This window comes from Mytilus californianus, unplaced genomic scaffold (assembly GCF_021869535.1).
Source record: "Mytilus californianus isolate M0D057914Y unplaced genomic scaffold, xbMytCali1.0.p SCAF_5, whole genome shotgun sequence".
Lineage (NCBI taxonomy): Eukaryota > Metazoa > Mollusca > Bivalvia > Mytilida > Mytilidae > Mytilus > Mytilus californianus.
Window position 1 is genome coordinate 105,837,677 of NW_026262701.1, and position 14,149 is coordinate 105,851,825.

General features: G+C 32.6%; 1 protein-coding gene across 1 annotated transcript in view; it reads left to right on the forward strand.

Moving 5' to 3' along the window:
* The first annotated feature begins 8,837 nt into the window (after window positions 1-8,837).
* LOC127700466 (ATP-dependent DNA helicase Q4-like) overlaps window positions 8,838-14,149 on the forward strand; it is a 243,950-nt gene continuing 238,638 nt past the window's right edge. Inside the window, exon 1 of the mRNA XM_052203957.1 lies at window positions 8,838-8,874. The gene's annotated coding sequence lies outside the window, so the exon portion shown is untranslated. The remainder of the gene's footprint in view (window positions 8,875-14,149) is intronic.

The following is a 14,149-nucleotide window of genomic DNA, read 5'->3' on the forward strand; positions in this document are numbered from 1 at the left end:
AGAGAGAGAAATCACTAGAGCTTGTGTTGGTGTAAGTGATAAATTAGTCCTGGTAAAATGTGTCCGGGCGGACAAATATTACTAGTATAAAAAGTCCATGGTTACAGAATTTACTAGTATATTTAGTCCGATGTCAGTAATTTATGTCCCCAGACTCATTTTCCTAGGAATTTATGTCCATGTCATCAATATTCCTAGGTAAAAACGTCCATGTCCTTTATTTAATAGGAAAATGTGTAATTAAAGAAATCATTTGCATGTAAACATGCAATGGAATATTTAATTCTTAGGTTTTAATGTTGTTTAACAGTTGTGCATTAATCTTTTAATAAAATGTATGTGCCCAGACTAAATTTTCTAGGAAATCCTGTCCAGGCCATTAATATTGCCAAGTAAACACAACCATGTTCATTATTTTGATAAGACAATTTGTAATGAGAGAAATCATTTACATGTGAACAATGGAATTTTTAATTATGTTTCAATGCTGTTAAACAGTTGTGCATTAATCTTTTAATAAAATTTATCCGCCCAGACTAATTTTCCTAGGAATTCATGTCCAGGCCACTAATATTCCTAGGTAAAAACGTCCATGTCCTTTATTTTTATAGGAAATTTTGTAATGAAAGAAATAATTTACATGTAAACAATGGAATTTGTAACTTATATGTTTTTAAATTGTTTAACAGTTGTGCATTGATATTTCACTATTATATCAAAATATGGGTGTTTTTTAATAATTAAACGGACTTTTTTTCCTAGGAAAAATTAATATCACAGACTTTTATGATGTACATAATCACAAATGTTCCTTTCTTGATTTTGATATTGATTAATTTAAGTAATGTCTTAAGAAATAAACTTCTAAAGGGACTTTTTTCATACAAAAAAGGAGAATACAGAAATATAAAAATGTTCCTAGGAAAATAGGTGCCAGACATATTTTACTAGCTACGGACTTATTTTCCTAGGAAAATTTATCCAGGGACTTAATTTCCTAGTAAAATTATGGTCACGGACTTGATTACCTAGGAAAAAAAGTCCGGCGGACAAATTTTACTACCGGACCAAATTTACTGTTACATTTATTATCAGTATAATTTTTTATTAAAAATGTGTTTTTATATGAAATCATAAGGGAATTTTCAAAAGGTGAAACACATTTGACCTAAAACTTTAGTTTAATAGATAAAACTTTGAATTGAATTGAATTGACTTGATCAACAAGTAATTAACAAAGCAAATAAAACAACTTCTTACTTGTTTTGTGTATTGTCTTTTGATCGAGTTAAGCCATTTCAATTGATATTTTATTGTCTTTTTATGTTGTAATGTTATACCACTGTTTCAGGTTAGGGTGAAGGTTGGCGCCTGTTAAAACGTTTAAATCCGCTGCATTTTTATGCACCTGTCCTAAGTCAGGAGCCTGTTGTTCAGTGGTTGTCGTCATAAGTCTTCCTCGTTTCTCCGGCGTTTTTTTTTTATATAGATTAGATTAAACTATTGGTTTTCCTGTTTGAATTGTTTTACACTAGTCTTTTTTGGCCGAGGCCCTTTATAGCTTGCTGTTCGGTATGAACCAAGGCTCCGTGTTGAAGATCATACTTTGACCTATAATTATTTACTTTTTATTACACATTGTGACTTGGATGGATAGTTGTCTCATTGGCACTCATACCACATCTTCTTATTTATATCTACATGAATTTGTCAGTCCCGGAAAGTGGTTATTCGTTATATTTGATAATATTTTTACAGATACATATTAATGATTTGATTTGATTTTTGTGTTTCATGTTTAACGCCACTTTTAAGCACCGCTTTTGGGCTATTTCGTGGCGGCCAGTTTTTATTGGTGGAGGAAACCGGAGTGCCTGGAGAAAACCACCGACCTTCGATAAGAAAACTGACAATCCTAGTCAATTAAGATTGGAGTCGAGTGCACCCGCACGAGCGGGGTTCGAACTCACAACTTGGCCTCAGTGTTGACTGGCTAGTGATTACAGTAGTAACTACTTAGACCACTCGGCCACCGAGGCCCCTATACATATTAATGAATATGTATGTGGTTTTGATAACTTAATTAAAATCTTAGAAACTGCATTCATTATGAATACAATGCTTTATTCGTGAATAAATGAGAAGTGGTATATATCTGCTGGGAACAGTATATAATCTATGTCAATATATATGTTATGTTCCTGATATCTGGGACTAATACATTGATCTTTTAGTCCCAGTGTATATGGAATATCTGTATCCGTTTATTACACAGTGTAGGATCCGATCGCGGATATATGAGTATTGACTATTGAGTATTGCATATCGTCTTTGTCGATATCAAATGTAACGCCAAAATATAAGTATCAGAGGGGGTCGAGCCATAAGTGTCAATACCTGGATAGCAATACATATAAAGTTGTGTAAAAACTATTGAAAATAAAATCAGACTACTACCGACAAAGACTTTATTGATCTTACAACAGCCTTTAAGAATAAGTTTTTTCAAACGGTCAATATACTTATATGGATCGTATCTTAGTTTACGAGCTCTATAAACAACATCTCATTAGAATAAAAGGATGTGACGGCCAGTATGTAAGTAAGATCCAAACTTCCGAAGCATCTGTAAATGAATATAGTATGATGCTCGTAGTTACTGAAACTCGGCATACTTTGCCTGTTGATTCACGTCTTTACTTCTTCAGGCTATCAGTTATCCTCCAACACATTTGAAGATTATTTGTTCTGCGGGACATTTGTATAATATAGTATAAATGATAAATTATATTAAAATTTTTAAACCAGTTTGGAAAAAATCCGAAATCTTTAACTGCTCATCAAAACCATATACAATCAGTACGCATATGGATTTGTTGTCATCGTTGTATTAAAGCCAGTATTGGTATTCACAACGTATTCATATAGGTACAGATACAGATTTGTACAAGTAGCCGGAGTCAATTTGTATCTGAACGCATGCATCAATTGCTGTTATTGTTGCGGGTTATGTTGGTAACACTAGGTTTGGCCGATAATTAAGTTATGTTTCCATTGAATTAAAGTGATTGGAAAGATTTTGTTCACGTATAAGGGGGTTGATACGCAGTTTGAGATGTGGGATATCATTAATGGTTACAAAAAAAGTGGGGATACGGGAAATAAGGAGTGAAACAAGTGGAATCTGGGAAAAAGGAAGAAAAAAGGTGGGAAGTTGGAAGAATTACAAAAAAAAAACGGGATTTGGGAAATGAAAACTCCTGTGTCGACCCTTATTGTATGTGTCTTTTGGATTTTAGCATACATGTTGAGAATAGATGATAGTATAGCTACGGGGCGCCGAATGGGACTTGAACTAATTGTAATCAGAAATTCAATTTTGTGTACACAAAATTCAATTCTGTCATAACAAAATCATTTTTGTCTTACAAAACTATGTGATACAGACTTGTTTTATGAGAACTTCAATTCTGTAATGACAAAATTCTTTTTTGTAGGCAAAATTCATTTTTGTAGACAAAATTCAATTTTGTCAAATAGGCATGCAAATATGAATTTATTTGCATACAAAATTGACTTTTGTTACCTGATATGGAAATTAAAACACAAAAGTCAATTTTGTGAGACAAAATTGAATTTGTACGTTATTAACATGTTGATTAAATTAGCATCCTGTGATTTTGTAATTAGAATTATTTTTTGTGCAGACAAAATCGAGTTTTGTTAGACAGAAGTGAAAATTTAACACAAAATTGACTTTTGTCGCCCAATTTTCAAATTAGGTAACAAAAGTAAAGTCTGTGAAACAAAAATGAATTTTGTCATGACACAAGTAACTTTTGTCCGCAGAAAGATAATTTTGTATGACAAAATTTAAAATTTGTAGTATGCTACAAATTTTGTTAAACTGAGCTCATTTTTGTTGAACAAAACTCACTTTTGTCCGTACAAAATTGAATTTCGAGTACAAAACCACAAGAGTCCCGTTCGGCGCCCCGTAATATCTACCACAAGATGCTAAATTTCTAAAACGCAATCTCCTTCGTTTTAGCGCATGTATAATCAGGACATGCTTTCCAATATGTTTGTTACACCAGAGACATATATACACATGTCTCTGGTTACACTGCTTCAGTTATGACAATATGAAAATAAGGAAATGCATGCAGTATGAATGCCAATGAGACAACCACACACCAGAGTTCAGATGAAGTGGATATTAGCAATTATTGGTCACCATACGGCCTTCAACAATGTTTATTTTAGACTTTTTGAAATTGGAATTTACGTTTTTGTATGTTATAAATCATATATGTGATTTTGAGTCAAATCGGTGAACATGTCTTGAATTTGACAGCTATTAAAGTAGTTGCAGTCACATCTTCTTACCTATAAGATGTTAAAAACTAAACAAAACATGAAACACCAACGTTACGACCATAGTATGATGTTTTACCTTTACAATTGTAATTCTTTTCACTATAGTTAAAATTGAGAATGGAAATGGGGAATGTGTCAAAGAGACAACAACCCGACCGAAGGCCACCAATGGGTCTTCAACACAGCGAGAAAATCCGGCACCCGGAGGCGGGCTTCAGCTGGCCCCTAAACAAAAATGTGTACTAGTTCAGTGAAAATGGACGTCTGAAACTCCGAAACATATAAATGAACTAAAATCATGAAAAGAAAAAACATACAAGACTAACAAAGGCCAGAGGCTCCTGACTTGGGACAGGCCCGGCAAAAATGCGGCGGGTTTAAACATGTTTTGTGAGATCTCAACCCTTCCCCTATACCTCTAGCCAATGTAGAATAAACAAACACACAGCAATACGCACACCAAAACTCAGTTTAAAAGAAGTCCGAGTCCGATGTCAGAATAGGTAACAGAAGAAACTAAGCAAAATGACAAGGCACTGGCTAAGGTTACATTGAAATGTAACAATAATAGAATAATTATTGTATTATTATTGTTACATTTCCATGTAACCGTAGACAGTGCCAATTAACGAAGGACTATACTAGCACTGCGATTACTGACATGCCAGCTCCAGACCTCAATTAAACTGATTGAAAGATTATGTCTTCATCATATGAAAATCAAGCACAATACAATATATGGAAGAAAAAATGCATCATCTATAAGTTAACTTAGACAAGTCTAAAAATCACACGATAAGTAAATTAAGTTCATAAAAATAGAATCAACACTTTATCATTGAAAATGAACACTTTACTATTTTCTACAATCTGGTTTCATTGTAATTTTACATACGGATATCAACATTTTAAAATAGGAAACCAGTTAAGTTGAATTAAATATTGCGGGAAAAAGAACTTGTTGACAAAATTGGTTTTAATGATTTAAACCACTCCAACAGATTTATCAACTACTAAAATTATATTATGAACATAAATATACGTACACTGGTTATAAGGTAATTCACTAAAGAAACTACCAATTGTATTAATAGGCAATTTGTTCTCGTCATGAATATTCATGAAATAATTGCCACTGGACGTTAAGCAAGCAGCTTTCAATCAATCAGTTAAGAAATATTGTGAATAAATTAAAAGATACCATAGCTGCAGTGGCATCTAAAATGGAAGAACCAACAACACTAAACAAAAACGTTGAAAACTTGGTATGATTGCCAATGAAACAGCTAGGTCTCCTTAGCAGTTCTGGTGGTCTCTTGTTCCCCTTGAGGATGGGAGGTCGTGAGATCTAACCCCTGGGTGGTCTGACCAAAGACTGTATAATTGTTATTTGCTTCTTCACTAAGCACATGGCATTAAGATTTAAGAGCCAAGACTAGTCAGCTCTGAGACAGAATAATGTGTCTGTGTAGGGTGACATGTCTTTCTGCAGACTATTACCTTGTGAACTAGTACATTATCAATATGGCTCAATGTTTAGGTATAGTACAAAGCAGGGTTTTTAATTCATATTGCCCTAACATGTTCTTTTCCTGAATATGCATTTAATTTGCCACTGGACGTTAAACAACCATCCACCCATCCATCCTACAAATTACAGTACATCGAATAAATCGCTTGAAAATATATATTTCTTTTATATAATAGACAGAAAACAATTTTCTTGTAAAAGATCTGTAAAAGGCAAGGTTACACTAAAAAGAACAAGTATTGGTCTATTAGAAAGTTTTATTACATGATATTGATATAAATGTATAAAGAACTGAATAAACTAGAAATTAAATGGACATGACAAGGTAACTACAAGTACAAAAAATTAGTGGCTATTTGTCTAAAGTTTACCTTCAAGCATGTTTAAGTCTGAGAAAGATAATTATCTGTTATATTTCTCCTGTATATTTTAATTTTAAAGAGGAATTTAACAGGTCAACATTTCATGTATTTTAAAACTAACTCTATAGTTTTCAGATATATATGTATAAAACAAGGATTATGAATTAGAATGAAACAGGATGTCTGGAAGCAGTTATGATGAAGCTCAAAAACTGAAAAAAAATCTGAAGAAATGGGAAGCTGATTTTATAGCAGAGCATGATAGAAAACCTAAAAAGGTAAGTATTTCTGATGAGTAAGTTCTTGAAATTGTAATAAAATACAAAAAAAAAATTCATGCATCAGTTAGACATGTTAGATATGCTTTCATGTCGATCCGGCCCCACGTCGATCCGGCCCAAGTCGATCCGTCCCACGTCGATCCGGCCCAACGTCGATCCGGCCCATATTTAAAGTCCATCCGGCCCCAATAAAAAAATATATTTATAAGGAATAAAAATAAAGATATATATTAATTGCAATTCATAAATGTTTATGAATTTTATTATAATGTAAAAGGTGTACGGTAAAAAAAATGGCCTTTGACAAATATTTTCTTTAGATGAGTATAAAACAAGTAGGTTGATTATGTTTTCATTACAAGTTTTCAAGATTATTGGGTATAATTATAATAAAAACGTATATAACAGAATTTAGTACAATCAACAGACATCAACATTAATCAGCAGTAATTAGCATTTTCTTTCAATTGACTGTGATCTTAACAAGTCTTTCATCCTGTGTAATAACAAATAGTTACATACACAACGGTACAAGCCGATCCCCTAGCTGATAAATACAAACTTTGTTTTTGTTGAATAAACAAACCAATTATAGACTAATGATTTGATTAAACAAGTCATTATATGATGAGTTAAATTTTATAGGTTCCATTGGACTGTAAATATTTATTTAGCGATTATGTGTGTGAATTAAATAAAATAAAAATCACCATGACATTAAAGTTATCATGGAAAATAACTTCATATTAAAATGTTGAAGCTGCTATACAAACAGACACAATCACACTCAGTTTCTTATCGATTTAAAATAATTCTTTGACTGGTACACCAATACTTCACTTACCTGTTGTCATCCATCATCGATACTTTTTGCAAAATCCATTTATACTGTTAAAATCCTCCAAAGTCAATATAGTTTATTCATATTTTATTATGGGGCCGGATCGACTTTGGGCCGGATCGACGTGGGCCGGATCGACTTGGGACGGATCGACTTTGGGCCGGATCGACTTGGGGCCGGATCGGTTTGGGGACGGAACGACCGGATACCTTAGATATCTGCACTAACTTCTGGTTTTCATTTGGTAGTTGACTTCCTGTGTGACTGTATATACATATTGTTTGCCTAAAGTGCAAGGTGCTTTGTAGTACATTTCAACAGCATTCAGCCTGCAAACTTTCAATGTGAAACTTCATGATAAAATTCACTAAAACTTTGTATATCATGTTAATTTGTTTATTTTTATAAAAGATATACAAATGCATATGGGAGATTTCTAATATTTTATATTGCATCTGAAAAAATTCTAGATTTTCAAATAGACAATGATTGAAATATTTGTCGTATTAGATATTATAAACATTTAAGGTAAAAGAATTATTACTTTCACATTACACTACATAAATTATATCTTTTTGATACTTTTTTCAGGAAGACATTGATGCAGCTCCACAAAACATACAAGGTAATGATTATTGTTACTCTTAAACACAGCAGTAATTCAAAAACTTATTATTTTAACATGGTAGTCAGCAGTTATATATAAACAAAATAAAAATAACTCTGTACAAATTTGGTGTGTCCAAAGCGCTTTTCCGGACTAATCTTCATTGGGAACGCTGCTGAAGCCCAAAATTTGAAATCCATGGTTTGTACTTGAATAGGTGAGGAGCTAAAAAAATAGCCAAATTCATATCAGGTCAACTTTGCTGACGTGAGTTGGAACCTTAGTTTCTTAACAATTTCTGAATTTATCATAAGATGTAGTATCCACAACAAAGTCTTCTTTCATTATAACAAATTTTATTAAGATTGTTGTGGCCACTACATGTACCTATATTTCTTAGTAACCAAAATTCACAAACAGTATAAACAACCTATTGTATAGAGTGAATATAGCGCACACTTTCAGTTCTGGTGTAACCTATAACATTATTACCAAATAAACCCCAAAATGACAAAAAATACAATGTAGTTACACCAGACACTGAAACATGTTTAATTTGAATTAAATTAAAAAGGTGCAATTGAATTTGAACCATATTGACTTAAAAACAATTAAAATTTGATTGGAAAAAGTGCGTCAAATACATGCCAATCAATGGATTTTTTAAAATTTTGATGAGCATTTATGTTTGCAGCATTTACAAATCTTTTGGGGTATTTTCCTCTTGCATTTGTATGTCATATGTTTAAATCACCTCATAAAAATGTACCAGATTTTGGTACCAGATGATGAAAATATAAATTTTGCCATTTATATCTTATTTTATTTTAGACACATACAAAGATTATAACAAGCTAAAACGACAGATTCAGGTAGGCCTCATGTTTTATTTTATGTAAAAGTAACTGTTAGCTTATAAATGTTGATTTGATGAGTAAATTATTGTCCCCCGCGTAACTCATTGCAGGGGACATGGAAATACTGTGCGTCCGTCTGTGTGTCCGTCCGTCTGTGTGTCCGTCAGTCCATCCTTTCTTGTTAGAGCTCTCACAGGTACAATTCTTGCCAGATTTTTATAAAAAATGTACAATAGGTTAATATCAGCAATATCTCGGACAAGTTCTATAATCGTGGCTGATCAACTCTTTTTAAAAGAGTTATGCCCCTTGGAAATATTAAATTTATAGGAAATGGCCTCGTTAGCGCTCTCTTAGGTACAATTCTTGCCAGATTTTTATAAAACTTATACTATAGGTTAATATCAGCAATATCTTGGACAGGTTCTATAATCGTGGCCGATCGACTTTTTTGAAAAGAGTTATGCCCCTTGGAGATATTAAATTTATGGAAAATGGTCTCGTTAGCGCTCTCTTGGGTACAAGTCTTGGCCGATATTTATAAAACTTATCAGTCAGAGGACTTACTGAAATAAGTGATTTAAAAATCACTCATTTAAGTAGCAAATTTGAAATATTATCACAAATTGTGATTTTGTAGTTTTACCAAAATTTTAAACATATAGGTTTAGATTATATCTTATTATAAGTAAAATTGGAAAAAATGAACCCTTTTCTTCTTTTAAATAGCAAAGTTTATGCCTTTGATGCAATCATTTAGCTGTAAATTCTATATTTGTTGAAAAAATGCTATAATAAAGGCTTTACATAATGAACTGATACTATCTAAACAGATTTTTCCCAGCAGTGGGAGTAATTTTCCTGTAAAATTCAAGGTTTCATCTAACAGATTATGTAATAAAATTTTACTGTTCGCTATCAAAATTTCACTGTTCGGGGATGTTGAAATAAGTGGGGGTAATTAAAATAATAATACTTAAAGAAGTGATTTTTTAAAGAAAATAGAGGTATGATACTTAAACAAGTGATTTTTCATGTCATTATACCAGATTCAGTACAAGGTCATAACCTGACATGACAGGTCATCCTATCAACACTGATGTTGGTTCTGATAATTTTAGCAACACAATTAGTCCCTGGATCATTAGTATTGTATATTTAAAGCTACAATAAAATTATATTACTTAGTCTAGTGATTTATTTGTACTACTTAAATAGGTGATTATTAAAGAAAGACAACTCTTACTTCCAACATTTGTGGACACAGTGTTACTTGAATCAGTGATTTAAAAAATCACTCATTTCAGTAAGTCCCCTGACTGCTTATACTATAGGTCAGCAATATCTCGGACAAGTTCTATAATCGTGGCCGATCAACTTTTTTAAAAGTGTTATGCACCTTGGAAATATAAAATTTATGGGAAATGGCCTTGTTAGTGCTCTCTTAGGTACAATTCTTGCCAGATTTTTATAAAACTTATACTATAGGTTAATATCAGCAATATCTTGGACAGGTTCTATAATCGTGGCCGATTGACTTTTTTAAAAAGAGTTATGCCCCTTGGAGATATTAAATTTATGGAAAATGACCTTGTTAGCGCTCTCTTGGGTACAAGTCTTGGCCGATATTTATAAAACTTATCAGTCAGGGGACTTACTGAAATAAGTGATTTAAAAATCACTCATCTAAGTAGCAAATTTGAAATATTATCACAAATTGTGATTTTGTAGTTTTACCAAAATTTTAAACATATAGGTTTAGATTATATCTTATTATAAGTAAAATTGGAAAAAATGAACCCTTTTCTTCTTTTAAATAGCAAGGTTTATGCCTTTGATGCAATCATTTAGCTGTAAATTCTATATTTGTTGAAAAACTTGTTGAAAAAATGCTATAACAAAGGCTTTACATAATAAACTGATACTATCTAAACAGATTTTTCCCAGCAGTGGGAGTAATTTTCCTGTAAAATTCAAGGTTTCATCTAACAGATTATGTAATAAAATTTTACTGTTCGCTATCAAAATTTCACTGTTCGGGGATGTTGAAATTAGTGGGGGTAATTAAAATAATAATACTTAAAGAAGTGATTTTTGTCGAGCCTGCGACAGCTCGACATAGGGATAGTGATCCGGCGGCGGCGGCGTTAGCTAACTTCTTAAAAGCTTTATATTTTAGAAGGTGGAAGGTCTGGATGCTTCATACTTTGTATATGGATGCCTCATGTTACGAAGTTTCCGTCAGTCACATGTCCAATGTCCTTGACCTCATTTTCATGGTTCAGTGACTACTTGAAAAAAAAGTTAAGATTTTTTGTAATGTTAGATTCTCTCTTATTATAAGTAATAGGATAACTATATTTGGTATGTGCGTACCTTGCAAGGTCCTCATGCCCGTCAGACAGTTTTCACTTGACCTCGACCTCATTTCATGGATCAGTGAACAAGGTTAAGTTTTGGTGGTCAAGTCCATATCTCAGATACTATAAGCAATAGGTCTAGTATATTCGGTGTATGGAAGGACTGTAAGGTGTACATGTCCAACTGGCAGGTGTCATCTGACCTTGACCTCATTTTCATGGTTCAGTGGTTATAGTTAAGTTTTTGTGTTTTGGTCTGTTTTTCTTATACTCTATGCCATAGGTCTACTATATTTGGTGTATGGAATGATTGTAAGGTGTTAATGTCTAGCGGGCAGGTGTCATCTGACCTTGACCTCATTTACATGGTTCAGTGGTCAAAGTTAAGTTTTTTGAGTTTTGGTCTTTTTTTCTAATACTATATGCAATAGTTCAACTATATTTGGTGTATGGAAATATTTTATGATCTATTTGGCAGTCACGCAGGTTTCATTTGACCTTGACCTCATTTTCAAGGTTCATTGCTCAGTGTTAAGTTTTTGTGTTTTGGTCTGTTTTTCTTAAACTATGAGCAATAGGTCAACTATATTTGTTGTATGGAAGAATTGTTAGCTGTACATGCCTGCCTAGCATGGTTCATCTGACCTTGACCTCATTTTCATGGTTCATTGGTCAATGTTAAGGTTACTTGGTTAATGTTAAGTTTATGTGACAGTTGTAATAAAGCTTTATATTTAGGACTATCAACATAATATCAATGATTAGTAAAGAAGGCGAGACATTTCAGCGTGTGCACTCTTGTTGATTATTTAAAGAAAATAGAGGTATGATACTTAAACAAGTGATTTTTCATGTCATTATACCAGATTCAGTACAAGGTCATAACCTGACATGACAGGTCATCCTATCAACACAGATGTTGGTTCTGATAATTTTAGCAACACAATTAGTCCCTGGATCATTTGTATTGTATATTTAAAGCTACAATAACATTATATTACTTAGTCTAGTGATTTATTTGTACTACTTAAATAGGTGATTATTCAAGAAAAACAACTCTTACTTCCAACATTTGTGGACACAATGTTACTTGAATCCGTGATTTAAAAAATCACTCATTTAAGTAAGTCCCCTGACTGCTTATACTATAGGTCAGCAATATCTCAGACAAGTTCTATAATTGTGGCCAATTAACTTTTTTAAAAGTATTATGCCCCTTGGAAATATAAATTATGTGCAACATGGGGACATTGGAACTCATAATATTCATAATGAAAAATACGTCCAAAGTTCAGCTGAATTATGGATTGATATTTAAAACACAAACTACATAAAAAATGTATTTCTACTTTAAATTAGGGCTGTTACAGATTAATTTGTATGGGGGATGGCACTTTATTCAGAACATAATCACCAGTAATGTAAAATTTTCATTTACTTTAAATTCTCTCAAAATTATTAGCTCACCGGCCATGTGAGCTTATGCCATCACTTGGCGTCTGTCGTCGTCATCTGTCGTCGTAAACTATTTCAAAAATCTTCTCCTCCGAAACTACTGGGGCAATATCCTTCAAACTTTAACTAAATGTTCCTTAGGGTATCTAGTTTATAAATTGTATCCGAAGTTTTGATCCATCAACAAACATGGCCACCATGGCTAAAAATAGAACATAGGGGTCAAATGCAGTTTTTGGCTTATATCTCAAAAACTAAAGCTTTTAGAGCAATCTGACATTGTTCAATTGGTCAAGATCTATCAGCTCTGAAATTTTCAGACGAATCGAACAACCCATTGTTGGGTTGCTGCCACCGAATTGGTAGTTTTAACAAAATTTTGCAGTTTTTTGTTATTATTTTGAATATTATTATAAATATATATAAACTGTAAGCAGCAATAATGTTCAGCAAAGTAAGATCTACAAAAAAGTTAATATGACCATAATTGTCAATTGACCCCTTAAGGAGTTATTGCCCTTTAAAGACAATTTTACACAATTTGTTCATCAAGTTTGCTAACATTTAAAAATCTTCTCCTCTGAAATACAGGTGAGTGATTCAGGCTCTTGAGAGCCTCTTGTTAATAAATGCAACCACCCACAATTTATTAATTTGATTGCCTCTATTCTCTCCATGTGTAAATCTGGAAAAGACCTTACAGAGCATAGTTTATATGTCTTAGCTTATTCCATGTTGAAAGGCTTTGTAAACCATGACACACAAACTGAAAATATTGCAATATATTTTAACCACAAATACATACATTTTGTAAGTTGACCTTTACAGTATGTATACATTCTTTGGATGAAAAAGTACTCTTTTATTAGAGAAGAGAGGCAAGAGTTACCAAAGGGATATTCAAACTCATACGTCTATTAAACAAACTGACAATGCCATGGGAAAAAAACCGAAAAAAACCAAACAGCACATATATATGAGATAAGAAGAAGATATGTGCTGTATGTCAATGAGACAACAACCCAGCTACACAAAATAAAAACCAAAAGACATTTAGAGGTCAACTTACAGTCTTCAACAATGCCCAACAAGTGTCAAAACAATATGTCAAGCTCTAAATTGTCCTAAGTTTGGAAAAGTTGTGATTAGATTAAACTGACTATCCAAGATCTACTATCAACAACAAATTCCCTAAAGTTAAAAAAAAACAATATTCAGATATGTTTTTATGAATAAGACAACCACATATCTTTTTTGCATCATTTTAATAAAACGTGGACGTCACCTGCATTCTATTATTGTGTCAAAAAGGTCACTGAATCAAAAATGTGCATTTGTACAACAGACAAGCATGAATATAAGACTGTTTCTATACATAAATCAAATCAGCTAATCTGGAAAGGAGTAGGCCCAGTAAGACCCCTTTTTGGCCCCAAAATATAGCAGTTTTACAAAATTGTTAAAATGTAAATTTT